Source organism: Corapipo altera, unplaced genomic scaffold, assembly GCF_003945725.1.
Source record: "Corapipo altera isolate COAL_440 unplaced genomic scaffold, ASM394572v1 308, whole genome shotgun sequence".
NCBI classification, from domain to species: domain Eukaryota; kingdom Metazoa; phylum Chordata; class Aves; order Passeriformes; family Pipridae; genus Corapipo; species Corapipo altera.
The window spans coordinates 5,204,359-5,230,294 of NW_020884925.1; the positions used below are offsets into that span (position 1 = coordinate 5,204,359).

The window sequence follows — 25,936 nt, forward strand, 5'->3', positions numbered from 1 at the left end:
CTCCTTTCTAGTTCGAGTTAAGTCTTCTGAGGAGTTCATAACTTGAGTAGGTTCTTCTTGCCTTTTCAACTGGCCTCTGTGTGTTTGTGGTTTTATTTGTTTTTTTTAAGCTTTCATTTACATCTACAGATATCTGTGGATATTGTATGTTAAAATAGAATAATAAGAAGATATTTTTCATTAGAAACTCTTCCAGGTGCTACAAAGCTGCCATCAAAGTATCATTAAGAGATATTTTTCATGTAGCAATCTTAAAAGATGACCAGAGGAGTTCTCCTTCTAGGGGATAATTGACTGTGCCTTCACTTTATTACACAGAGTTTCTGAAAAACTTTCTGTTGGACTCTAAGCATGAATGTCTTGTTACCCCAGTATGCAAGATGCAACTGCTGCCTGTCCATTTGTATCTAGTCTCTAATCATCTTGCAGACTGATATTAGCAGTAATAAGAACAGCGTAAGTTGTGCTTACCATTTGTATTCAAGATCAGTCATAATTGAATTAGGGCTTTTTTTCTACACGACATTTATTAGGAGGGATCCAATTTGCATTTCTGTTGTATATTGTGTAAATTGTGGTGCATAACAAGTCTTTCACAGCTTTGCCCCAGTTTCCATGTTTTCTGAAGTGGGAGTTTAAAGTAGATACTTCATTATATTACAGACAAAAGACATAGAATAGAAATGAAATTGTTCTATAAAGTTTGATATATCTAACAGACCAATGAAGGCTGATTAGGTACCTTATTCCACATTTTGTTTTGTCATATGTGTATATGCATTTATAACTTTTTGTTAGCTTCGGGGTCTCTGTAGAAATGTGGATAGGCTGAAAGAAAAAGTATGATGGATGGAGAAAACATCAAAGTATGTCAAGGAGATATACAGTAAATCCTACACAGGAAACCTCAATCCCAAAGTTAAGTATTCAGCAGATTTTCATTTAAGCTCATTTTATCCACTAAATTGTATGAATTCTGTGTTTTGATCATTTTCTACAAAATAGCTCGTTTTCATCAAAATTTGGAAGTAAGATGTTTGGGTTGGATTTATGTCATAAGACATGAGGGCAGGGAGGCCCTGGTACAGGTTGCCCAGAGAAGCTGTGGCTGCTCCATCCCTGGAAGTGTCCAAGGCCAGGTTGGATGGGGCTTGGAGCAACCTGGGCTAGTGGAAGCTGACCCTGCCCATGGCAGAGGGACTGAAACTAAGTGACCTTTAGGGTCCCTTAGGGTCCCTTTAGGATGGGAGGGGCAAACAACAAGAGTTCATTTTATTCAGGCCTAAAACAGTATTAGAAAAAAATGCTTTGTATTTTGCCTGTCATGGTTTGCCAAAAGCTAATAGCTCAGTGCATTTACAGCAAAAGGGTTTACGTGGAACAGTTGGGAACATTTTCAAATGTTTTCTGCCCTCCACATAAGCCATAAAAGGAAATATTTTACAAAGGTGAGATGAGATTCTTTTTGGGGTGTGGTAGTTTGGTCTAGGCCTTCCTTGGTGACCAGTTTGTAACCAAGGAAGGGTCCAGATTTACCCAGTATTCCCTACGATTTTTACGTAAACCAGACTATGAGAAGAAAGGAGGGAAGGCCTTCGCTCTCTTTCCTTCCGGCGGCTTGGAGGTGCAGGTTCCCTGCTGTTGAGTCTGCCGTGTTGGGAGCGAGGCCTGGTGAGGCCTTGTCAACCTTGGGAGGCGGAGGTTGCCGGCGATCGTCCCGGAGCGACTCTCAGTTCTCCCAAGGAGAGTAGTGAGATATTTCTTTGCTAACTTTTTTTAGTTGCTAGATATTGGGCTACTAATCAGGATATATATATATTTTATTTTGGTTTTGTTCCTTTTCCCTTCCCCCTTCCCGTTCCCTTGTGAAATTGTATATATATTTCAATTGTATATAACTGTAACATAAGTGTAAAAATATATATATATATATTTATATATAACTTTAGCTGTCTCTCTCTCGTTTCGGGTTTTCTTGGTTGGTTTTTTTCTCCCTCTTCTCCCTGAGGTTTGGGGGGGAACGGGGGGACGGGGACTTCTTGTGGTAAGGTTTGGAGACTTGGCAGGGATACAGCTTCAAACCATATCATGGGGTTTCAACAATATTCTAAACTGATGTTGGGGTTCTATCAGAGAATTAGAATGTGAGTGATCTGCTTTTCTTCCCTAACCATCAACCCTCACTTATGATGTGACAGTGCGTATCTGCAAAGCTGCCTTCACATGTCACCAGATGTATTTCTCCGGATGTGTTATGTTGGTGCAAAAGGTATTATGTTTTGTTTCCATTTGGTGTCTCCTTAAGGATTTGGTGTTACTGTATTTGTCACTGATTGGGTGTCATCTATAGTAGGCTGAATTCAGGTGAGAATTCTCAGTGTTTCTAGAACAGGTACTCCTGCGCCTCTGGGGTTTTTTTTCTTCTATTCACATATTTTGCTTAGTTCTCGGTCTTGGGTGTTTCTATTTTTGTCACAGTAAGTGGAAAAGGGGAAAAGTTCTAGAGTTGTATTCCTTAACCCATTTCCTTTTCAACCCCAGTATTATTGGAAGAGTGGAAGTGAAAGACTGCTTTGGTGTTGGGGAGGTAGTTTTAACAGGGTGAGATAGAAAACACCTGGGTGAGATAGAATATACCTGGCTGAGACAGAAAACACCTGGGTGTGTACTGAAGTAGCTGGAACCAGGTTATTTGAGAAGTTCCTGTAGCCTGAAGTAGACTTTACTGACCTCTCCCGAGCAGGTAAAAGGAAATATCCAACTAGGAGGGGCGTGAAAAGCAATAATTTAAGAATAACAGACCCTTTTGCAATGGGTGAAACTGGGCACGGTCCTTTCCAGAACGACGATGGATACAGAGAGGAAGCAGCGCTTCCCATCTCCCGCTCCACCATCCTGGGCCGGGGGAGCGTTCGCGGTGCAGGGGCGGCTGCAGGGCCGCTCCGGGGCTCTCCCCTCGCCCATCCCGGCCGGGCTCTCCCCTCGCCCATCCCGGCCGGGCTCTCCCCTCGCCCCGGGCTCCGGGCGGGCGCGGCCCGGGGGTCGGCGGGGGCGGAGCGGGGCGGAGCGCGGCTCCGGGCGCTGCGGGCAGGAGGGAGGGCCGGCCCTGCGGCCGGTGACTTCATGGGAAGGAGGCGGCGGGAGGTGGGTGTCGCTTTCCGTGTGCCGGTGCCTCTGCAGGGCGGGCGCGGGGCCGGGCCACAGCGCGGACGGGGGGCGGCAGCGCCGGGCCGGCTCCCCCTTCCCCTCCGGCCGGAGGAAGATGGAGCTCGGGTAGCGCGGGGTGCGGGAGGAGCAGCGGGAGCAGGTAAGGGCTGTTCTCCCTCCTCCCGCCCGCGGGGCCGGGCCGTGTCCCCTCGCAGGTGGCACAGGCGGGCCCGGCCGTGCCCTTGCCCGGGGCTGCCCGGCCGCGGGAGCGCCCGGGGGAGCTCGGACAGCCGGAGGGCAAAGCCCTCGGCCGGGCCGGGGAGCGCAGAGCCGGCGCTCGAAGCCGCCTCCCACCCCGTGCCCGGGGATGCGGGCCGGGGATGCGGGAGCTCTACCGGCTCTGCCCCCGCCCCGTCTCCCCCGGCTCATTGATGAGCTCCAGGAAGGGTTTCTGCATTGCAGACTCTCGCCGGAGCTCCGCTCCTGCATTTGCGGCGTTATCCTGCTCAAGGAGCCTGTTCCTGGCCGGGTGTTTCGGGGCTGCTCGGGCAAGAGGCCGATTTGGGCAGGTGGGATATCCTTCTGTGTTTCTTGGACCGTGTCCGGACATTCGGGGGATTGACCTCATTCTAGTAACTATTAGATGCGCGTATAATATTTGTTCTCTTTCTGAAAGAGCTACAAAAGAGTATCGGTCTGGATTTGTGTGATTAACGATCATTTGAAGTTCACGGGGTGCAGTGAGATATAATGTGCATATAAAACATAATGCAGTGAGGCACACGACCTTACATAATCTAAATTTAAAAAGCTCCGTACCCCTACGCTTACCCTGGAGGTTGTAGGAATACGTCTGTTCTAAGCTTGTTCATTAGCTATCTGACATAAAGATGCAGAGCCCCCCATGAGCCAGTGCTGGAAATAAAAGGATAAATTGTTGACTACTTTTGGTATAGTTGTGTCACAGTAAGTTCCCCATCGCTGGGCAGTGTGGTTACTGGGCACACACAGCTCCGGCAGCAGGAGGGAATGGCCTCTTCTGCTGTCCCTTGGTTGCGCCTTTAAACTGACCAGCTATAGCATAACACTGGCACATTGTAATAAACTCCAGGCTTCTCTCCCTAGGCCTGAATAGTGCTGCAATTTCTAGCATGTAGATATACACATGTGAGCAGAAAGAAACCTTTCACACTTTTCATTTGACCTTCAGAGTCTCAGACAAATAAATACTTGAAACTGATGATCAGGGCAAGTATTTTGGAATGGACTGGTTTAAAATACATTGCTGGACGGGAACGTATACAACTCATATCACATCTAGGGTGAGACACAGTCAGTGTTCTGAGCTCTGTATCCAAAGGAAACTAATGTCTGATAAATTTGGCCCACATTTTAATTTAACTCAGTCTTTACAAGTGACATTGACTTTAATAAAGGTTGCTATGGCACAGATTTAAGTTACAGTATATTAAGCTTCTGGAATTGAAACTGCTGTTGGTAGGAGAAGTGTTGTTATTTACAATCTGTTATTAAAATAGGAGTGTGTTGGGACTGGATGTGGCTCCGTTTTCTGCTGTTGGTGTGAAATGACTAAATGGTCTCCTTTCTGTGGATGGAGGCCAGATTTTTCCCGGTGTGACTGTGCTGCTCACACAGGGGCAAGATGGACTTTTCCCATTTGAATCTGGAATATAGATGAATGTCAGTGCCTGCCATCCTCTGCAAAACTTTCTCCTCCAGGCCTGTATGCGTGTGCCTAGGCTGTACCACTGAGGGTGGTGTGGAGCGCAGCACCAGCGTGGGCTCTGTGTGCCCACACAGCCGTAATCACCGTGTGACAGGGGAGAAATGACGCTTTGGGATCCTGTTCTCTTGTGATACTACATTTTTGTGGCTGCACTTTTACAAGAAACTCAGTCATCTTTGGGCCAACTTAATTCATGTACAATACAACAGTTAAGAGTATGAGGCTGGGTAGGAATCAGGTCTAATAGACTCCTTTTGGTGTATGTATAGGGCAAAAATAACTGATTGCTTAATCATAATGCATCTATTTTTGAAAAAGCTATTTTTCTGCAAATGGATTCTAGAAGATTTTGGTCTTAGTTCATCAATACAAATTCATATAGTGGTGATGGTGGCTGGATGTTACAGACTCCAAGTAAGTGTAGGATAAGCAGGTAGGAAGGTACTTGGTCCTTCCCTGGTAAGCCTCCCTCTGCACCTTTCCTTGTCCCTGGGACATCTCCCTTATTGTCATGTTGATAGACTCAGCAAAAAGGCCATTGAGTGAAGGGAACTCCAGGTAAGGAATTTTATAGAGCTGAGTATATGCAGGCTGTGAACACTGACTGATGCTACCAATGCAACCATTGTGCTAATTGTTGCCATAGCTGCCCTTTATGTTACTTATTAAAAAATTAGAGGCTATGGTTTAATCAGCCAAAGCACTATATATAGAGCATCTAATTTAAATTAAAACTATTTGTTTTGAATATAATCTCTGTGGTGGTTTTGCTCACTTAGAGTTTTGTATGAGTTTACTGGTGTCGTATCTCTGTTATTTCAGGGAAGAAATAGGGTTTTTTATTAAATTTGTTATATACTGCATAGACACATATGGACTTTAAAAATGTGTATATCATCTGGCTGTCACATATTGTTATTTAGCTTATTCTTGCCTTTAGACATAGTAACCTTCTGTGGTCTTTACAGGAGGAGAACAGTGGCAAGGCATTCCCACATAGTTATGTATGGGAGAGAGGATTGGAGTGGAGAGAAGGAAAGGACTAAGGGAACTGGCAGAATGTTTGTTTCCAGACAATCTAGACCTCATATCTTGCAGTGTTTAATGAAGTCTCCTTCTGTTTAATATATTCTGCATTCCAAAAACATAATGAAATCTGAATCTCCTTTTGACTTGAATTTCATATGATATCTTGGGATTCATATTAAGCAAAAATTAAACATAAACTTTTAATTAAGCAGATGGCAAGCTTAAAATATCAAGTGCAACTGTTATTAAATTGAAGACTGAAAGCAGAAAAGGCTTTGTTGTTGTTTTTGAAGATTTTGTATTCTACTGGTTCATTTATCATTGATATGCACTGCACAGGCATGCAAATGAATTCAGAGATGTTTAGACAAAAGCATAGGGCTAAACAGTATGTAGATCTTCTGAACAAATGAATCAGGTTGCCCTCATGAAAAAGCTGGCAGATATTAACCTGACTGCTTAGATGGTCTGAAAATTCAGCAGTGTAGTCTTATGCAAGAGGAGAAGTTTACCAGTTGAGGTGTGATATAAATGTTGTGCGGGTGTCCTGTTGCATCTTCCTGTATTTCTGTGTCATTGATTTCCTAAGACAAAGCACGGCACAAAACTGAGAAGTCAGCTGTTCCCAGATAAGATGGCAGAACTGTCCTCAAATCCTTGGTAGTAACTGATTTTCTTTTGAAGGCAGGTTAGTATATACATCTGAATGTAACAGCACAACTGTTTCACTGTCAGATATTTTGTAGACTCTGTTTAGTTTTCTAGACTCTGTTTAGTTGTCCTTCCCCAACTACTGACCCAAGGGAGGAAAAATTGTAAATCTAACAAGTATGGAGGTATTGAAGATTCAAAAGACTTGAGTTACATTTCTGTTTTCATGTTGTTTCCCATCATAACTGCTTCTGTGATTTGTTTCTGAGTATTTCTGATTCTAAGTAATTTAAAAAGAGAAAGCTGCTTGTGATCTATTTCAAGTCTCATCCTCAGTTTACTTAAGTTTCTTGTTGTTCTTCTTCTTGAGGTCAGTGCTGTCTACTTTAGGGTACTGTTATACCAGTGATTTTTAGTCAGTAGTGTTTTACTGCAGAATATTATTATCTGTATTTATTTAATATCTCTTGGGTGGACCTTTGGAAAAGCTTTAGGCTTGAAATACGGAGTTGAACTTGCTTATTAGCTTTTATTAAAAGGATTTATAAATTCATGTATTATTTTAGAGTATCTCAGCCATTTGAAATGCACTGGCTGTGAATTTGCTCTAAGTCTGAAAATGTATTTTATAGAAGACATGAAGGATTGCTATTGGAAATATTTCTCAATACTCAGGGGTTTTTTTCAGAATGAGCATATCTGCAAACACTTCGTGGTACATTTAGTAAAATTGGAATGCTTCCCCTTGTATATTGAAAATTTCATTGTTCAGAACACTGAGTTGTGCTGCTCTCTGATCATGGTTTCAGTCTTGTGTGTGATGCTTCAGTGTGGCCTGTACAGAGAACAAAGTATGGGGTTTTTTGTCCAAAGGGTAAAGTAGCTATTCTTACCTGTCAAGTGTTTTGCAGATACTCAGTTCTCCACAGTGACTTTTTTCACTTGCACATTCCTTCAGGATCTGCTGAGTAATCATTTGCATTGAGTAGTTAATCAAAAAAGGGGCAAAACCCATTTAGAAACTGAGCAAGCTGTGAAAGAATTTTGATTCTAATTTTGGTCACAATGGTTATATTTCCACTATTGTTTTCAGAATTAGAGTAAGGAACACTGAAAACTTGTTCTTTAATTAGATACTTGAAATATCACGTTTCTAATCCTGATGTCTGCTGACATTATGGCCTGTGTCACAGGGAAGTTTACTCAGTGGGTACTGCTGTGTGTGGCCAGGAGATGGAATACTGGGCTGGTATCAGAAATGTGTTCCAATGCCTTTGATTAAAATGGCAAGCTGCCATGGTGATAGTGCCATAGAAACTGGGGAAATAATCATTGCCTATTAGCAAAACTGAATGAAAAAATTCTTATCTAATTTTCTATCTTTTATGTTTCAGCACCTTAGCAGGAATGAAACTCTGCTGATGTTATATCCCTGACTGAAAAAAATCTGGAACAAATTCCTTTGCTCTGTATTACCCCACAGACCAGGCTGAGGTTATGTATTGGTGCTGCCAAAACATTAAATGCATGGACGACTTCCGCTCTCAAGGGCGCTGGAGCAGAGACCTCTCTTGCAGCACTGATGTTTGTTGTTAAGTCACTTTACTCTCTTCTACTGTAATTACTTTCTGAATAGTGCAGTAAATATAATTTCCTTTAAAAGCACTCCAGCAAAGAAAGGCTATGACTGTGTCCCACAGCCAGAGTCTGCACAGACACAGCAAGTAATGAAAGAACCTGAATCTGGGAGCCTGACATTGCAAAGGGTTTTGCCTGTCCTGAACTGCACAAATCATGAGTCCAAGAGTGCCAAATAAGATCATAGAGCAGCAATATCTGTACTGGCTTAGCTTTTCCCATCTCTTGAGATCTATTCAACAAGAAACAAAAGTGCAAGACAGTCCCTCACTTGGACTGCTCTGTCTCTTGGCTGGAATGAGTCATTTCTCTATTACTGGTTAGTGACTCTGTAGGGTATTTACACCCCACTGGAAACTGCTAAGCAAGGACATGGAGGAAGTGAACCCAGATATATCTGGATATGTCTGTCTAGGTATATGCTCATTAAATTTCTGTGCAAACACTTACATTGCTGTTAAAGTTCCCGAGGTAGTGCAAAGGAGCTTTAATCCTGTGTTAAATAGCTCTGATATCTGTGTAAAGGACAGGTGTTCAATGGTGGTAAACCTGAGTTTATTGGTTGGATTGGCCCTGGACTAAGCAGCAGACAGTAGAAGTAAACACAGCCTATTGGGCTATCACTAGGTACAGATATGACAGCACACTCTCTCTAATCAGAGTAACGTACTTATCTGAGAACAGAACCCAGAGCAAATACAAGGCACTGCAGATGGATGTGTCAGGAACACTTAGTCTCAGGTTTGCCAGCCCTTACCAGAAACCTGCCCATCTCTTACCTGAGAATATTAAATATCCCAGTTAGCTCTAAGTCCTGAGCTGTTACATTGTCAATTCCAGGGAAGAGAACATACAGGTGTATTAAATAACACTGTGGTAATGGGAAGAGATTGTGTTAGTGTAAAGAAAGTATTGATTTAGCAAACTATAATTAAGTGTGAAGCAATGAAATCACCTCCATGTCTCTCTAAATAACTCTTTACATCTTTGTCTCTGGAAGAGTACAAGTGGTTTAAAGGAAAGGCAGAATATAAAGGGAAGGCACATTTCTGGAAACAGAAAGAATGCCAGAAGACACAACACTTAGATAAAGTTCATATGTGGGAAAGATACAGGGAGTGTGGTAACCTCAGTTGGGCGGGTGAGTAAGAGCTGGAGACAAACTTCCCTTCAGCACAAATTAACAGAAGCAATATATGATGGAGCAGCCTCCCATAGAAGATCAGAAGGATACTGTTAAATGAAGTCAGGTTGATACAGTGTTTGCACTTTACTAAACTGAGGATGTTTGCTGTTAAGAAATTGCCCTTGAAAAGTGGTGTGTTTTTTCATTAACCCTGACTGTTGGTAATGTCTGAGCATTTAGAAGCTGAGGATTAAATTCAGGGATTATGAGGTTAATCTGAAAATTCAGAATTTAAATGCATCTCAGCTGTTGCAATATTTCTTTATATCAATTTCAGTGTTTCATGTTTGGTTTTTCAATAATCATAAAAACAAGGCTTGAAATAAGACTCTGGGAAGGCACATCAATGCCAACACATTTAGGGGGTAGCTCCAGGTTGGGGTGACAGTTTGCCACAAAGATCTGAGGTTCTATGAGTTACTCTCACAGCTTCTTATCATGTGTATTTTGATATCACAGGAGGCAGGGGAAGAAACCAGATAATCTAATATTGGACTTTATTCAGTGTCTTTTCTGTGTTGAAAGGCCTGTGTGAAGGAATGAATTTTTGAGCTGTGTGATTGATTGAGGGTGTCTTAGTGGCTGAGGAACAGTGTGGAAGCTCAGTGTTTCTTAGCAATAGACAGGCTATTCCTTCAGGCTTCTTTATATGATGCATATAAACCTCAGCTATACAGAACTCACATCTATGTCTATAATTGAAGTTTTCTTAGATGTCTGTGTTATGGTTCTGTTCATTGCTAATCACTTCAAGACAGAGTTTCAAATAAGGTAGAAAAGGTTGTTTTCACTCATAAATAGTCTTCCTTCTCTGAGAGGCACCCAGAAGTGCTTTACTGATTTTTCTCTCATATTTTTCTCTGTCTATAATCATACTGGTATCTTTCTGCTCTAACATTCCAGTCTGAGGATGCTGAGTAGATAAGGACTATAAATGGTTTGGGGCAGGAAATAGAAAGATATTCATTAGTGTATAGTCAGACTGTAAATTCTCAAAGCAGAATTTAATCAGGATTAATAAAAGGATGCATTTCCGTGGCAAGAATGGGAGGGAACTAAAGGCTGTGAAAAAACATCTTACATAAAGGTTCTCTTGAAGAAGGTCTGTAGAGGTCTGTAATGTCTCCTGGGCAACACAGTTTACATTTTTATAAATCTGCATCATTGAGAACTTCTTCTGACATTGATAGGTAAAAGCATGTGCAGGAGAAAGAGTAGCATCATAAAGTCTAGAGCTGTGTTGTTTGCAACAAAATCACTATGTTGTCTCTCTCTGGGCTACATCATCTTTGTGATGGGAAATGACTCTCCTCTATCACTTAATCCATCCCAAATACTTTTCTCAGTTCCTTTACCCTTCAAATGCAAAATCCCCATAACTGCCATAGGAGGATGGGTCAAACAGTGGCTTCCAACAGTGGCTTCCACTGGAAATTAAATCTCGGAACTTGTGACTGGGAGAGTTAATAAGAATTTTGCAATGTGGTCCAAGTGTTCACTGGCTTTGTTTGTGATTATGAACACATGCTACAAACCGTTAATTACTTACTGCACATGAGGGAATCTTCTTTAAAGCAAGGCTGTAGTACTGATTTCCTGGCACTTGCAGGATGGTGTGTTGCTGATGTGGAGCCTGTGGCACTCTGACCACAAAAAGATGATGTGCTCATTTCTGCAGACAGGTGGTTTGTGGTCATCCTGGAAACCCTGATGGATGTGCATCTGTGGAGGTGTTGCTGCCCTGGCTGCTCTCCCTCTCTGCTCATGCAGATCAGGTGTTTGAGATGAGCTCTGATGAGACAAAACGTTGCACTAGTAAAGTGTAGACCTTAATTAGCATGGAAGTGTAAATCATTGCCTTTTGCTACCTCCAGAGAGGAGTAGTCTTTCCTGAGCAGCTCAGCTGTGAGTATCTGCAGTTGGTGAGATGGTTACATCTAGCTGATAATCTCTTGACTTTCTTTGATACAGAATTTGAGAAACAGAGCCATTATAGTTTTCCTTCCTCCAATTTTGTCTCCTAAAATATGCTTAGTTTCATTTCACATACCTTGCATATTTAATATAAAATATTTTCCTATCTGGTATAAATAGAGGAATATGTACTCATGAGAAAAGATATCTCTGAAGCCTTTTGGTTGTCACAGCAAAATATTAAATATCCATCTTTGGATTTCATAGTGAAGTTTGTTTGAATAAAAAGGTGCTTTATTTTTGTGAGGGAAAGGTTGGAAGAGCACATAATTTTATTGTGCATTTTGGGTCGAATTAGTTCTATGACTGGTTTTACCCCAATTATTATCTTATAGAAGTTACAATAACATGATATATATATGTTTTTTATTCTATGAGTCTGAGACTTATCAATGGAGGAGAAAATGATTCTGTAACAAATTTGTGGAGGTTCATGCTCCCTTAGTCCTTGGGAGCTGAAGAAAAAGAGGCCTGGAGCTTTAAACATAACAAATCAATCCACCTCCCCCAGACCACTGACATGGGCCTTCTCTCCCAGTAAAATAATGACAGAAAATAGCCTTTGAGCTGTGGAATTCTGAGCATCTTTGGCAGAAGATTAGCTCAAAGGGAATCACTGTGGCAGTAAAATACATTTTAAGCTGAAATGCTGGAAGAGTGGATGGCCAACAAGTGGGCTTAGTTCACTGTTCCTGCATTTAGTTCCCTATTACTCTGTTCATACCCACAAAACAGTCTTTTGCTGTCAGAGAGTTTCAGATTAAGTCCCAAATGTTTTAAAACACATCTTATGACTAATATCTATGGAAAAAAAAAATCTATTTTGAGCTGCTTGAAATGATGCCATGTCAGTATATTCATTTTTAAAGTGGGGCAAAATGTAACTATAAAATAGTTTGCCATATAGGTATGATTTCCAGTGATATTTTATCTTCAGGCTATATATTTCTTGGATACAGCTATGGAAAAAATGTTATGTTTAGGGAGAGGAAGAAAAAAAAGAATGGATTTCCATGAAACCTGTAACCTCACCAGTATGGATTTCATGGTCTTAAGAGGAGATAATTTATAACTATTCAATGCTGAACAGTTCCTGAGAACTAGATGCAAAAGTCTCTAATAAATGAAACTCTAATTCTGGTAGCCTGTGGTTATCTTGCTTTTATCACTATACCATGATAAATTTAACCTGGTGATAATTATGACTGGAGATAATGAGCACTGCAGACAATGGTTCTGCAAGTGCTGCGAAGGTGAAAACACCAGAGCGGAACTCCAGTGTCTGTGCAGGTGTTTATGCAAAATGTGACCTTTGTGTGATCTTCCAGCTGAAGTTATAAACAGCTACTGTGTTTCCTCTGCTTTGTATAAAACTATGTGTATAGTTACAGGGGGCTATCGGTGGTTTTGAAAGATGAGGTTGTTGAAAATGTAGCTGAAGATTTGCAGACACCATTGTTGACTTGTGAAAATATTTACTGAAAACCTGTAGATACCTTTAAGCCTTGTAAAATGATTTGGAAGTAGGGAAGTAGCTAATCCTACAGTAGTTTGCCAGGAAAGTTGAGAGCTTTTTTTGTTTTGTGGTTTGTGGTTTATTTTATTTTTAATTTTTAGCCGTTCCTAAGCTGCCAGGTAGGAGAAAGCTTATTGCCTACTTATTAAAATATCTGGATAGAGAGAGCTGCTAATAATATGCAGTGCTCCTTCTGTGTTGCTTCTTCACGTTCCCACTGCTTGACTGGAATGTAGTGGTGTTACATATTTGTAGATCTAACAGCTCTTCTTCAAGCCTTGCACTGTTAAATTGGGTCAGTGCATATAATGCATGTTAAATAAGACAGGAGGGGCTGTTGGATTTACAGAAAAAGTTAGCGGAGGATTTCAGTGTTACAGGAAACATGTTATGGCTAAGAATAAGCACATTTTGTTTAAATACATTACTAGTCATTCACAAACCAAGCAATGTGATCTTCTGGAATACATTTTTCTAGGTATGTAAATGGCACAGGGTTTGATACAGTTGACCAAGCGTAGCAGAAAGCAGACTGGAGCTCTGGGATCCAGTGCCTTGGTTAGATCTTTGGTTAGTGTTTTGCAACAGAACATTTTAGTTTTTCGTGTTAATAGTCGAGATAAATTTTTTTTTTTTTTGAGGCAAGGAGACTTAAGTGAATTATTTTATGTCAGTAGCCTCTGGAGAGAAAATTGTTTCAAAATCTCCAATGCTCCTTGCCTCACTTGAAAAGGACCTGACTACAGGTCCTTAAGAGATCACATGACTTCTTTTAATGAGATTTAGGCTTCTAGGTCATACAAAGTATTTTTTAAAAGTTTTATTCTTGTCCTGATGATTAAACTTCCAAATGAAGCTGTAACTTCATTAGTAGCCAAGCTGTAAAACACCAATTCAAAACATTGATTCTGTATCTGAAAAAGTAGAGCTGCATATTAGTCCCAAGCCCTTGCGTGTTCTCTGTTCTTCTGTACTTTACAAAAAGGAGCAGCTTCCTGACCGTTAAAACAGAACCATTTAAAACTGAACCTGCAGTTGTTGAAGTCTTTCATCAGCTGTGGCAGATACAGCACCTCCAGTGTTCCCTCCCAGCTTCACCCGTTCTGTGATCCAGGGGTGTTGTAGAACTGCTCTAAATGCAGGTTGTCTTATTAATTCCATGCTTGTCAATCATAGGGTTTATACTGCTTTGTGAATAATGATCAGTCATGAAACAAAGTTTCTACAAAATATATTTTCAGTACCTCTTAAAAACAATTTCAAATGAAACTGCGCAAAGAACGGACAAATGTACTACTACTAACAAAATTTGCCTCAATGTTCAGGGGAGCAGGGCTTCAAAGTTGCCTTTTCTTATTCCATAGTGTAATTTCTGTGTATTAATGGGTAAATTCTTCGGAGAGTTTGCATCTGCTGTGGTCTGCAGTGTGGATTTAGTGTTTTGACGGAGAGATGCCTGGGATGGGACTCCTTAGATTTCTGAGGCTGTAGAACTTAGTGGTGGAGTTTCTTGAAAATCTGTAGGTCATGTTGAACTACAGCATCCTTTTCAGAAAGACACTCCTGATTTAGGTTCTTAATTCATTAGATGAATATCATGAATCCATAAGAAGTAGCAGCTTTGGTCACACAGGTTGTACCTTTGTGGTTCAAAGCAGCTACTTTGTGTTACCTTCCTTGTAACTAAGAGTGAAGTTGAATGAACAGCCTGGGTTTAAATGTGACTAAGAGAAAAGGATTTGCTTTCATCTGATAGCTAAGCTGGTGCCTCAGTTAAGCAGTAAGGGTATGCAGGTTTTAGAATTGTCATGACTTAAAACATACAAAATAACCATACTGTATTTGTGATCATAGCGTGTGAAATGTATCTACAGACTTATTTTGATAGACTTTGCTTTCTGTCTGCATTTTATAAATTTTATTTGTTTATCCTCTGACAGAAAGCTGCACTTGACTTCTGCTGAGTCTGTAGGTGACTTCAGAGGCCTGTATGTGTAAGTCAGGTTAGAGAATCAAGGTCAGGATGGAGAGGCTGCCAATGCCATTGTACAAACTGGCACTTACAGTGTTTTATGTGTCCGGAATAGTCCAGTGTAGCAAGTGTTTGGGAGGAAAAGTTTTCTTTGTTCACAGCATAAACCAAGACGGTTGTTAAATTTCATGCTTAGCTGTAGAGCTCATATGTGATCACTGAAGATGAGGATCTGCCTTAAGTAAAGGAGTAGGTCATTAATCTTTTGAGGGCTGTTCAGGCAGTCTTTGCAAACACAGAGGCCTTGAGGGTAACAGAACTTCAGTAGCAGAACCTACTGGCTCTTGTGTGTCAGTGTGGTGTTAATTAGAAGAGAATAGTAGTATACTAATAAACTTGCATGCTTTCCAGCTGAATTACCAATCTGTTTAAAATATTTTAGTTGCATTTCTCAGGTCTTTACTGTTAATGAAAATTACCTCCTAAGATTTTGTGTATCTGAAAAGATGCAATAACAGTGCCAGAAATGAAATTAATATGCCATGGGAGCTTTCCTAATGAAATTAATATGGTATTTATAACCTTTTTAAAGAGGCTTTTCACCAGTTACAACATAAAATGAACTCCCAGGAGACTAAGATGCTCTTTCTATGTCCAAGCTTTCATACTTCTGCCTGCTTCCTTTCATGATATATGAAATGGAAATCGTGAAATAAAAATTAATTCTTTGATACCCTTCCATGCATTCATGACTTTATTATTAATTGTGAACTTCAATTTTAGGTTAGTGTTTAATTTTTTAATTTGGTAGGCTGTGTTTTTCCATGAGGTAGCAGCAACTAACAGTATGAAATTAATTTTTCTTTTGACAGACAGTGTTTTCCATTTTCTACCAAAATACTTTTGTAAGTGCAAAACTTCAGTTTGAGACCTGCAGTTATAAAGTTGAATTATGTAAATGTTTTCTGATTTGGGGGAGTTTGGTTTTTGGTTTTGGATTTTGGGTTTTTGTTGGTTGGTTTGGTGGTTTTGGTGGTTTTTTAGACTTTCTATGTTTTTGGTTTTTAAATGGTGAATAAAATGTGCTTAAATTTCTTTAAATAGTACTCTTCATAAGGTAGGCCACAGCATGCTGAGGAGAACTAACAGGAGACTGAGTATTCCCACTGTCAAAGGTGAGACAGAGCTAAGCCCAGTGTGGAGTGGGTTTATTTAGGAACTCATAAGAGTTGGGCTTTTATCACGCTTGGTTCCATTTTGCACATCACTCACCTGCTCTGCTGCCAGCACTACTTTCCGTGGGTCTTGAATTCCCTTCCCAGCAGGTTGATCCCTGTTAGTTTGGGAAGGTTGGGTGCAAAGTTGTGCTGACCAGTGTTGTGCCCCTCCTTGTAGTCACCAGACTTGGAAAACACTGACCAGGGTTCCTGGGCATTCCCTGACATTCATTGGTGTTCGTGCATCTCTCATCTCAGGGATTTTCTCTCGTTGCCAGAGTCTGTTCTCCAGTCATGGTCTTTGCTACCTTCTGTCCTGGCCCCTTCTTCATTCTGAGACTTCTACTGCTTTCAGGGAACCTTTATTTTCAACACTCAGACTCTTGTTTTTCCCCAACCAAAATAGTCTGTGTGCAGAAACACAAGATGTGAGCAGCCTTTTAACTGCCTGTCCTGTCTCTGTGCTCAGAGGACTCAGAATGTGACCCCTTGTTCAGTCCAGGTGTCACCAAAGCTTACAAGCAGCCACTACAGCTGGCAGAGAGGATGCCCCAGTGTGCTGCCTGAGAGTTCAGAGTTCTGAGTCCCAGACCCACACCCCCCCAGTTCTCTGCTGCCTGCTGACACTTGCAGTTGGAGCTGGTCTTTCCACTACAACAGCAGCTGATGTGCTTGTGCCAACAGCCGTGTTTGGTGCCCTGAGAAAAACCCTCCTTCTCCTTGCCATAGGCTCTGATCTTGACTGCCACGAGTATCTGGCCTTTGCAGTAACACTTTCATACAGGATTTCTAAGTTTACTTGGTAGAGAAGGAATCCAAATGTGGATTGGTGCTAAATCAGGAGGGACAGCATCTGACTGTCAGTTCTCATCTGGTATGGGGATCTCAAGGTTTACTCTGTGTGGAGGCCTTACATAATGTGAGAACTTTCCCATGCTGCACAACTTGACCTGATGATTTTCAGGTTGCTTTAGTCCTTTAAGGATACAAAAGACTCCCCGTTGACTGTGTGCGTAAACATTCAGGTAAATCTTTAAAACACAAAGGTAGCAATAGTAGCAAGAAAATGTCTTTGTTCTTAGTGTGAATTTTGTTGGTTTTGTTTTTGTTTTTTTCAACTTTTCATCTGACTTTTTTTTGGTTACCTTTGCTTTGGTGCTTCCTACATGGTTCATGTGAGGGTGTCGTTTACTGGACTGGGAAAGGGCCAAGTTTCCCCTCACTGTTCAGAGTCAGGAGTGTTTTCTGTAGCTGGCTGGAGGGACCTGACCTCAGAAACAGAAGGCATTTGGGGGGTTCAGGGTCCAAAAGCATCACTTGTGCATCTCACTGTTAGCATTCTAAAACTTTTTTCAGTTATTAAAACACTTGTATATTTGAAAGAAATGTTAATGGACCTTCTTAGATTGCATTGTAGAAGCAACGGTGTTTTCTCTGGTTGTTTTATTGGTGTTTCAGGATATGTTGAGGAGAAAGCATATAGAATATGAAGAACAACTTCAGAGATACGGAAACTTCTTAATTTTCTCATGCCATAGGCCCTTCCAGGAGCACATACCCATCTCTTGCTCTTCTCTTGCACTGTTTCTGTAGTTTCTGGTTCTGCTGCTCTGAATCAGCGGGTTGTCTGCACATCCAGTGTTCCCAACAATATGCAGTGTGATTGTTTCTTCTGTTGGTTTAACATCCTTTCTGCTGCTGAGTCTCAGATTTAACTGAGGATGTTTCAGCCAGCCTCAAGAACTGTGCTGCTGACTGAAACCAAAGGAATAGTAGCAAAATGTGTGCTTGGCACAGTTGTGATCACGAGCCCTTCTGCTATTCGATTTGGAAGGAAATTCATGAAGGAAATCTCAGGCAGTTTGCTCTATTTCCGTGGCAGAACCAGAAGAGATGTCCTAATATTTTCTATTTTTTATTTAATAAATAAGAGAAAAGGGGTCAGGAACAATTAGAGAAGTAAAATATCACCCTTTATACAAAGATAAAACACATTCCAGATAAGGCTTCCCTGTATTAGTGGCAGAGGCAGATGCTTGACACAGGGGTTTATGAAATGTTAGGATAGAATAAACACATACATATGTGTGTATATGCATGTACTTATAAATGTCCATGTGTGCAGGTTCACCTAGAACAGGAGAGCTGCTGTTTCTGGTGTTCAGTGTAAGCTTTTTCCATAGGCCCTTCCTTTCTTTTCCAGCTATCTCTCCTAGGAATGCAGAGGGAATGTAGTGTAGTGAAGCTTTGGCCATGCTGACTTTCTGAGGGAGAAGATTTGGGAGGCAATAAGATTTTTAGGGAGGGAATGATGCAGAGCTTTTTTTGTTATGCTCTTGAGTATGGGTTTTCTTTGCATTTGGGTTTGTTCTAATGTTGTACCATGGGTGGGGGTTTTCTAGGAGTTTTTTTGTTTCTGTTTTTTCTCACACAGGTTGTTTAATATAAAGATCAGCAGCAGCAAGGATTTGCAGTGTAATGGACAAATCCCCCACCTCATTATTTTGTTCATATATGACCTGGGATGAAAATAACCTCAGAGCTGCAAGAGGTGACTGTCACAATCTCTGTTCCTACAAGACAGCAAATGTTCCCTACAAAACTGTGACGTTTCTTGTTGCAAAGCTGGCACTGAAAGGGAAATTAGGTTCCTGCTGAGTGGCCATGTGGTTATTGGCTTATCATCTCAGATCTCCTCTTATTAAAACATTTTCTGCCCCGTGAAGAATATTTGCAGAATGATATTATGGTAATCACCATCCTGACTGATAGATCAGGTGCTGAAGTGCAGACAGGGAACACTAACAGCTCATCTCTCCTCAGCTGGAGTTGGAGTCAGGTGCTGTAGCTAGGATCTGTAACAACTCCACATCTAAAGGCAGGTAAACCCCACAGTGAGCCAGTGGGTTGTGTTTTGATGTGTGTAGCACCGAAAGAAAGGAAATTAAGTCCCCAATAGATTTCATATCTAGTCATAGGTATCATCTTTCTAGTCTGTCTCTGAGGCTGTTTCTTCCTGCTCAGGAAAGGCAAGAAAATGTATGTATTTTGTGGTTCTCTTTAAAATCAACTGCTTTTCAACTCCTTGGAACAGGACGTTTTGTAAATGTCCACATCCTATTAACCTGCCTCTGCACCTTCCAGCAGCTTGATTCTACAGCTTCCAATCGTTCTCAGCTGTGGTTTACTCAGTATTTGGAGATTAACGCTTGGATTCTGAATTGTACCTTCTTCTTCCCTTGATAGATCATTTAACTGGGGAGTGAGGGAGTGTATAGAGGATAATTGCCAAATTTATAAAAACTGAACAGAACAGCTGCTTGATACATGTGGTAATCAGTTGTATTACTGCCCATGGCAAGTGAAGAATCTTGATTAGCCTGAATACACATGCCCTGATATTTCTGAAAGAAGGTTTTTGATTTTGAGAATACTATGAGCAAAAAGACCCCTGTGTCTGAGGCAACATTTTTAACCTTAGGGAAAGTGGATGCACAGAATACAGCAAGTGATTATATGTTAAACCTGTGCCCTTAAACTTAGGACATGAGCTCTGTATGTAAACACCTGGTGAGTTGGGTTCCTTTCACACGAGTGAGTAACTATACAGTTTCTTCAATAAACAAGATACAGATTGTTGAACCCTTAGGCCATTTTAATTTTAGACACTTAAATTTAGAGTTTGGACTCTCCTTTAGAGCATTGGGTTTGAAAGATTTGGACTGGAACCTAAGAGCTTCACCCTGTCCCTACTTACATTACTGTCATCTCTCTGAACCTCTCCTTCCTACTGAAATTAGTAGCACTTCTTTCTGTCTAGAGACCTTCTCAAATTGCTTTATTTGTTTTTCACTCATTTTGCTTCAGAAAGTGTGTATATTGCAGTTCTTTTATTACAAAAAATGAAGCAGATATGGAATGCGGTTTTTTCACTTAGACATTTACAAGTGGCTACTGTAGGTGGAGCTGACTGTGGGTCTCTTCATTTAGCTGTGCTGTGTGTTCTATGAAAATGGATTAATAGATGAAGCTTGTGGGGTGAGTGGGTAAGAGAATATGAACGGGACATTTTGAGTGAACTGAAAATCCACTGGAATTCTTTCTTTCAGTTCAGACAAACCAAGCAAATTTATTAGTTTTGATTATTTTAATTTAAAAAGCTACTCTCTCAAGTGAAATGATTGTTTTTTTCCAGTGTGTTTATGAAATCTAAGTCTGACATACAGATTTATTGTGTGATGACCATTGCCCAGTCTTAGAAGGAAATTGGTTAAGGGGATGCAACTGTGTCTGAGGGGACACTGCATAAAAGCCATTGAAGTCTTGAAAAGTCAACCAAGCTGTAAAATGGAACCGTACCATCTCTAGATGGGGCAGCTTATTAAGGATGTTACTGAAGGGAATTTGAGGTAAAAGTCAAAACAGTGCCTGATAGAAGTAAGGTTTTTTTTTTTTTTGGTATCAGAACATGGTTAATAAAAATTATGATATTACATATGTTGTTGCTGATACTCCCTAAAATGTTGAAATTATGCAAAGAAAGATTGCTCATTATGGGTATTTTTGGTGTTAACTTATGTTTTCCTGTAATTGCCTGGATTGTAAAGTAAAAGTTACAATGTATAGTGAATCTTTTAGATTTCATAATCAAGAAAACATCTACAAATAAAAGAAAGTTGTTACCTCTGTACAGAGGAGAGACTGACAGACAGACCCTTGTGTTTTGGAAGGGGTAATAGTCTTTAATATACTCAGTTTTACCTGATAGCTCAGCACAATTGCATATTCAACCTGTTACTGCAGTTCAGCACTGGAAATCAGATCCAGCACAGAATGTGCTGGAAGGTATTAAAATCAGATCAATGGAGCTTTATATGAAACCAGTGGCCTCCAACTATAGACAAATGTAGAGTGAAGTCTGTCAACCAGATTTCTGGGCTGGGGTATGCTGCAGACACGTACTGGAGTTCCAAAATACATTAGGGATGCTAATCTATTATATTGTTCCCAGTGTATTTGAAGTGACACTGTATTCCTTTAATCACTCTCCTTTATTCTCAGCAGCTCAGTGGAATTAAGCTTTGGGCCAGACAGTGAGGGCTAGAAGCCATTTCTGTGAGCTTTGCAGAAAGCAGCTATCATGAAGTGTTCTTTTTTTTTTTTTCATGTGTAATTTGGGAAGAGAGTAGTGTTATTTTCCAGTGCCATGGCGAAGTTAATATACATTTTATGCACCATTTTTGTGTCATGTTTCAATGCTATCCAAGAGCAACTGTCAGCAAAATCTGTCACCCCCCACCTCTCCAAAGCCACAAAACAAGCTCAGCAGTCCCAGTTCTCTCAGAAATTTCTGTTACTCATACAGTTGTTTTTTTAATTATACATGTCAACAACTGTACAATAACTGCACAGTCATTCAGGCACAAAACAGAGCTCAAGGTATGTGCCCTCTCTTGGGGGAGGCCCCAGAATGAAGCAGCAGTTGTGTGTCAGGAAAGGGCAGGGGTGAGAAAGCACAGCAGCACATCCCTCCAGGCCTCTGGGCATGTCCTGGTGGACACAGGCTCTGGGCATGTCCCCAAGAGTTAGAGAAGTAACACAGTAAAAAAACATGCTTGCAGTTTAGGAGGGATAAAAGCTTGCTCTTTGCCTTAAATCACTGGCATAATTTTCATTTCTTCCAGAGCATGAGAAGCAGTAGTTGTTAAAAGTTCCAGCATGCTGTCTCTCGCACCATTTTTTTTATGATAGTTCCGATGAATATATTTTTTTTGTCAACAGTGTTTCACTTTTCTACATTTTAGACAGTCTAAAGGAGCTTGACTTAGATGATGGAATATAGCTTTCTCTGAGAAATATATACTTCTGTCTGTTCAGAAATCCCATGAATGGGCTACAGCTGTTAGATGGCAGAGGTAATATCCAATTTGGGTTGTGCTCCAGATAACAGAATAAATAGATTACGTAGAAAATTGCTTAGGACAAGATAAAAAAAAGTTAATGGAGTGCATTTCTTAGATATTTCATGGTTTGGTTGGATACATTAAGACTAGGCTGGAATAGTTTATCTTTTTCGATAGGCCAGGTTATACAATCTGAAAGAATTTCAAGTCCTGAGAACATAAGGTTTTCTAATTGGTTGGTGTGTTTTTACTTTAGAAAGAGCTGTGAGTTTGATGAGATGCCCTTCTGAAAGGCAATCAACTTTGATATAGGAGATTCTGTGTATTGAAGAATGAAATCTGATAGTTAAGGCTAAGTGAGAATTGAATTCAACAGACACACCAGGGAAAAATATCTAAATCAAAGCAACTAAAGAAAGGAAACCCTGGTACTGTAGCTTTCTGAAAGGATGCCCTACCAAAATAGCTGTGAAATGTATTCGTAAGAATGGAAAACAAATACTTTGAATAAAGAAGTGTAAATTTGTATTATTGAATACTTTACCATGCCCTTTTCTATAGGTTTCAAAACCTTTGAAAATAAATTCTTTTTTAGTATATCATCCAATTAATTTTAAAATTAATTCTATTATTCAAACAAGAATTATATCGTAGTGTGACAGCTTAGGCTGGAGGTTTGAGACAGAATTTACTGAACTTTCAGTCTAGTGTATTACAGCAATCTGCAACCGGGGAGTTAAAGATGGTGTACAAATTGAATAATTAAATGATAACAGACTTATTTTTCTAAAAAGCTGCTCATCTGTCAGAAATTATTATTTTGGTTTTTTCTTGGTACACATACATTTTGCCTACAGTGTGGGGGGTGGTTTTGCTGTGGGTGTCTGAGAATGTGCTTTTGATTGATGAGCTGAGTTGTTTTTTCAGGTATTGAAGCAAATAACTGTTGAGGCAGAAACCCCAGAAACTGCTGCTCCTGGAGGGAGATGCAGAGCTGCTGGGGCACAGGATGCTCCTGCTGGACACAGAGGTTGCTTTGGTTTGGGAGCTGCCACTGAAAGTCACATCCGGCTTCCCAGTCTGGATCTGCACTTGTGATTGTCTCTCTCCAAAAGCTGAGTATGGCTGTGGTCAGAGAGAGATGGAATAGAGAAGTGAAAATTTTCAGCTTTGGGCACTCTAAAATGTGATCTTCTAGTAGGAAAACAAATTTAGCAACTTACTACATTAAAAATACTTATATTACTGCAGTAGCTTTGATTTCATAGCTGTTGTGTTTCAGGAAGTTTTTTGATTTGTTTTCCTCTCTAGGAATTGGATGAAGGATTCCCTATAAATAATAGTGTTATTTCTGTTAACTTCCTTGTAATTCCACATCATCCCCGCTTCCCTGCTATTTTGTTGTCTGTGTCTCAGGACTCTGTCTTCTCAATAATTTGGTTGATTGAACAAAGGCCAAGAGGCTTTTGGGGCTTTATGTTGATACCTTGGTTTACCAGCTTATCTTCAAGTAATATTTACACCTCTGACAACGTATTCTCTGATTCTGTATGAATCGCTGGTTTACCAAGGCAACAACTTTGTTTCTCTGGCTATTTTACTGTTAATTTTAGAAGGTGTTTTCCTCTCTTCAAGCTTGAAACATATTTTGGCAGCTCATACCACTCTAAATGAAAAAGCAGGAAGAATTGGAACGTGGCAATGAACATAGCTGTAGCATGCTGTGTTATTTTTTGGAATATCAAAGTCCAAACAGCATTTGACATGTTTGCTTCCTCAAGTTGAGGAAGAAAAGGCTTAAAAAATGAATTCTGTGTATTTCCAAGGTTTTCAACAAAGGAGCAAATTAGGTATTTGAGTAGCTAGGAAAGGAGTAGGAAAGGAATTAACTCCTGGTTAATTCATTTCCCACCATCTCCTGTCTACACACTGGGAAGAGGGACTTTATTTTAGGTAAATTTTAACAGAGCTGGTTTTCCTTGCAGTCATTAATATATCCCTGTTTGTGGAATATTTGTCACATGGTCCTATTGCCATTTAAAGGAAAAAAATTCAAATAATCCCTTTAATTAGCTATGATTATTAAATTAATTTGGAATACTAAAGTCCAAGTTTCCCTCCAGGCTTAGTAAGAGTTGACTTTGCAGCTTCCCCAGACAGCTTTGTCCACTGTTAGGGACACAACTGATTCTACCAGATACAGTGCAAGACAGTAAATATTTTGATATTATTTAGACACTGGAGAACTCCTGTTGAACTTAAGTGCTCAGTTTACTGAAAGGATGCTTACCTGCAAAAATCCTCATCACTTCTACAGTGTCAGTGGTATCACTCAGAGTTGCAGTTATTTGCCCCATCCATGTCATTGAATCAGAAAGATCTCTGCAGAAGTGGCAGAAGCTGCTTTGGCTTTCATTTTGTTGACCTTTTTTCGCTCGTGATGTTTTCCTGGCAATTTTGAGCTTCTCACTCTTTTTTCAGTCAGCAAGATCTTGCAAATTAGTGGGATAGATCAAAGTGTTTCTAGCTGAAGTTGAATAATTGCTTTCACCAGTTACTTTTTTGGTTGGCTGTTGTTCATTTTGTGAGGTTTTTTTTTTTTAGTTTGGTTGGTTTTGGTTTGTTGTTTGTTTGTTTTCTGAAGAGGCTGATGCTTTAAAGGATGGCCAGACTGGCTGTGACAGGGACTCCCTGCAGGGTGTATACACAGGGTCAGTGTCTTCAGGGAGTGAAATCCTCCTTCTGGTCTTGTCATTTGGGAATATTTGCAAGCCAAGTAACTTGCCGAGCTCTCTTGTCTGTCTCAGGTCATCTGGGTGCCAAAGCCTTCCTCTGCAAGGTCACTATTGCAGCACTGGTGCAGTTGTCCCACGACCTTTGCCTCTGACACTAAAGTGTCCCATCTAAAGAGGGGTCAAATTCTTCACAGGAGGGGCCAGGGAAAAATAGATTTTGTGAAAGGAATCAGCATTTCTCTTCCTCCTTGCAATAAATGGTAGACAAACTATTGAGGTTGATTTTGTGAGATGGAAGGTTCACGCCTGCTAGGATACAACTGTGACAACAAACAGAATATAGCAGTTTTGTTGTTGCTGTTTTGACTTCAGAGAGGGGAAAACCACCCTAGGGTCTGTTTCATTCTCTGCTGGATGCCATGCCAAGGAACATTTTAATCCTTTTTTGGAATTAAACCCTGCTAACTGTACCCCACTGTTGGGTAACCTGCTATTATCAGTAGTTCCTATATACATCATTCTAAAGAAGACAAACTTGAGGTTTATTCCAAGGAAAAGTAATTTATGTATTTTCAGAACATACTTGGTAATAAAAATTCATCTTACATTTCCAGCAGTCTGACTGAAAAAGGCCTTCCCTGTTATCCACACAGCACAGTAAAATCTGTTCTGTTGGTCTGACAAGCTGCAATTTATTTATTTGTACAATAGGCAAACAGTGCAAAAATTCATACTTCAAGAGCTACGTTAGCAAAAGACTTTGGTTGGAAATCCAAGGACTAAGACATTGGAAAGTGACAAAAGAAGTAGTTTTGTAGCTCAGTGTCTTGTGTGTACTTATTACAATGCAGTCTTTTGTAATAAAGTCATTTATTAGGTCTCAATTTTAAAGTTATAACTTGAGCATTTCTGACATCTCCAAAAAGAGTGGCCCCAGAAGATTTTTTTTTTTTCTATTTAAAACAGTGCTTTTGAAGATGAACTTTCTGTTTATCAGTTCCTCTTCCAGTTCAGCAGATGGGTTTCTGCTTTGCAGATACTCTTTGAAAGTTTTACCTGGTACTGGTTTGAATAGGAAGGCCCTTCACAAACCTGGGAGGTTTGTTTTGGAAAGGTTCATGTGAGATCAGAGGTCTGTGAAGGCTCACACCCCACGCATACAAGTGTGAGGGGCACCATCCTGCAGTTTGGATGGCTCTGTATTTAGAACTGAAATGTTTT

At 40.4% G+C, this 25,936-nt stretch overlaps 1 protein-coding gene across 9 annotated transcripts in view; it reads left to right on the forward strand.

Moving 5' to 3' along the window:
* Positions 1-3,122: 3,122 nt before the first annotated feature.
* OTUD7A (OTU deubiquitinase 7A) overlaps positions 3,123-25,936 on the forward strand; it is a 121,337-nt gene continuing 98,523 nt past the window's right edge. For 6 of the 9 annotated variants that reach the window (XM_027657613.1, XM_027657617.1, XM_027657622.1 and 3 more), the window contains exon 1: positions 3,200-3,307. The gene's annotated coding sequence lies outside the window, so the exon portion shown is untranslated. Of the gene's footprint in view, positions 3,145-3,199; positions 3,308-3,609; positions 3,717-25,936 lie in introns of those variants that run through there. The other 3 variants (XM_027657614.1, XM_027657615.1, XM_027657619.1) reach the window with 3 other exon arrangements.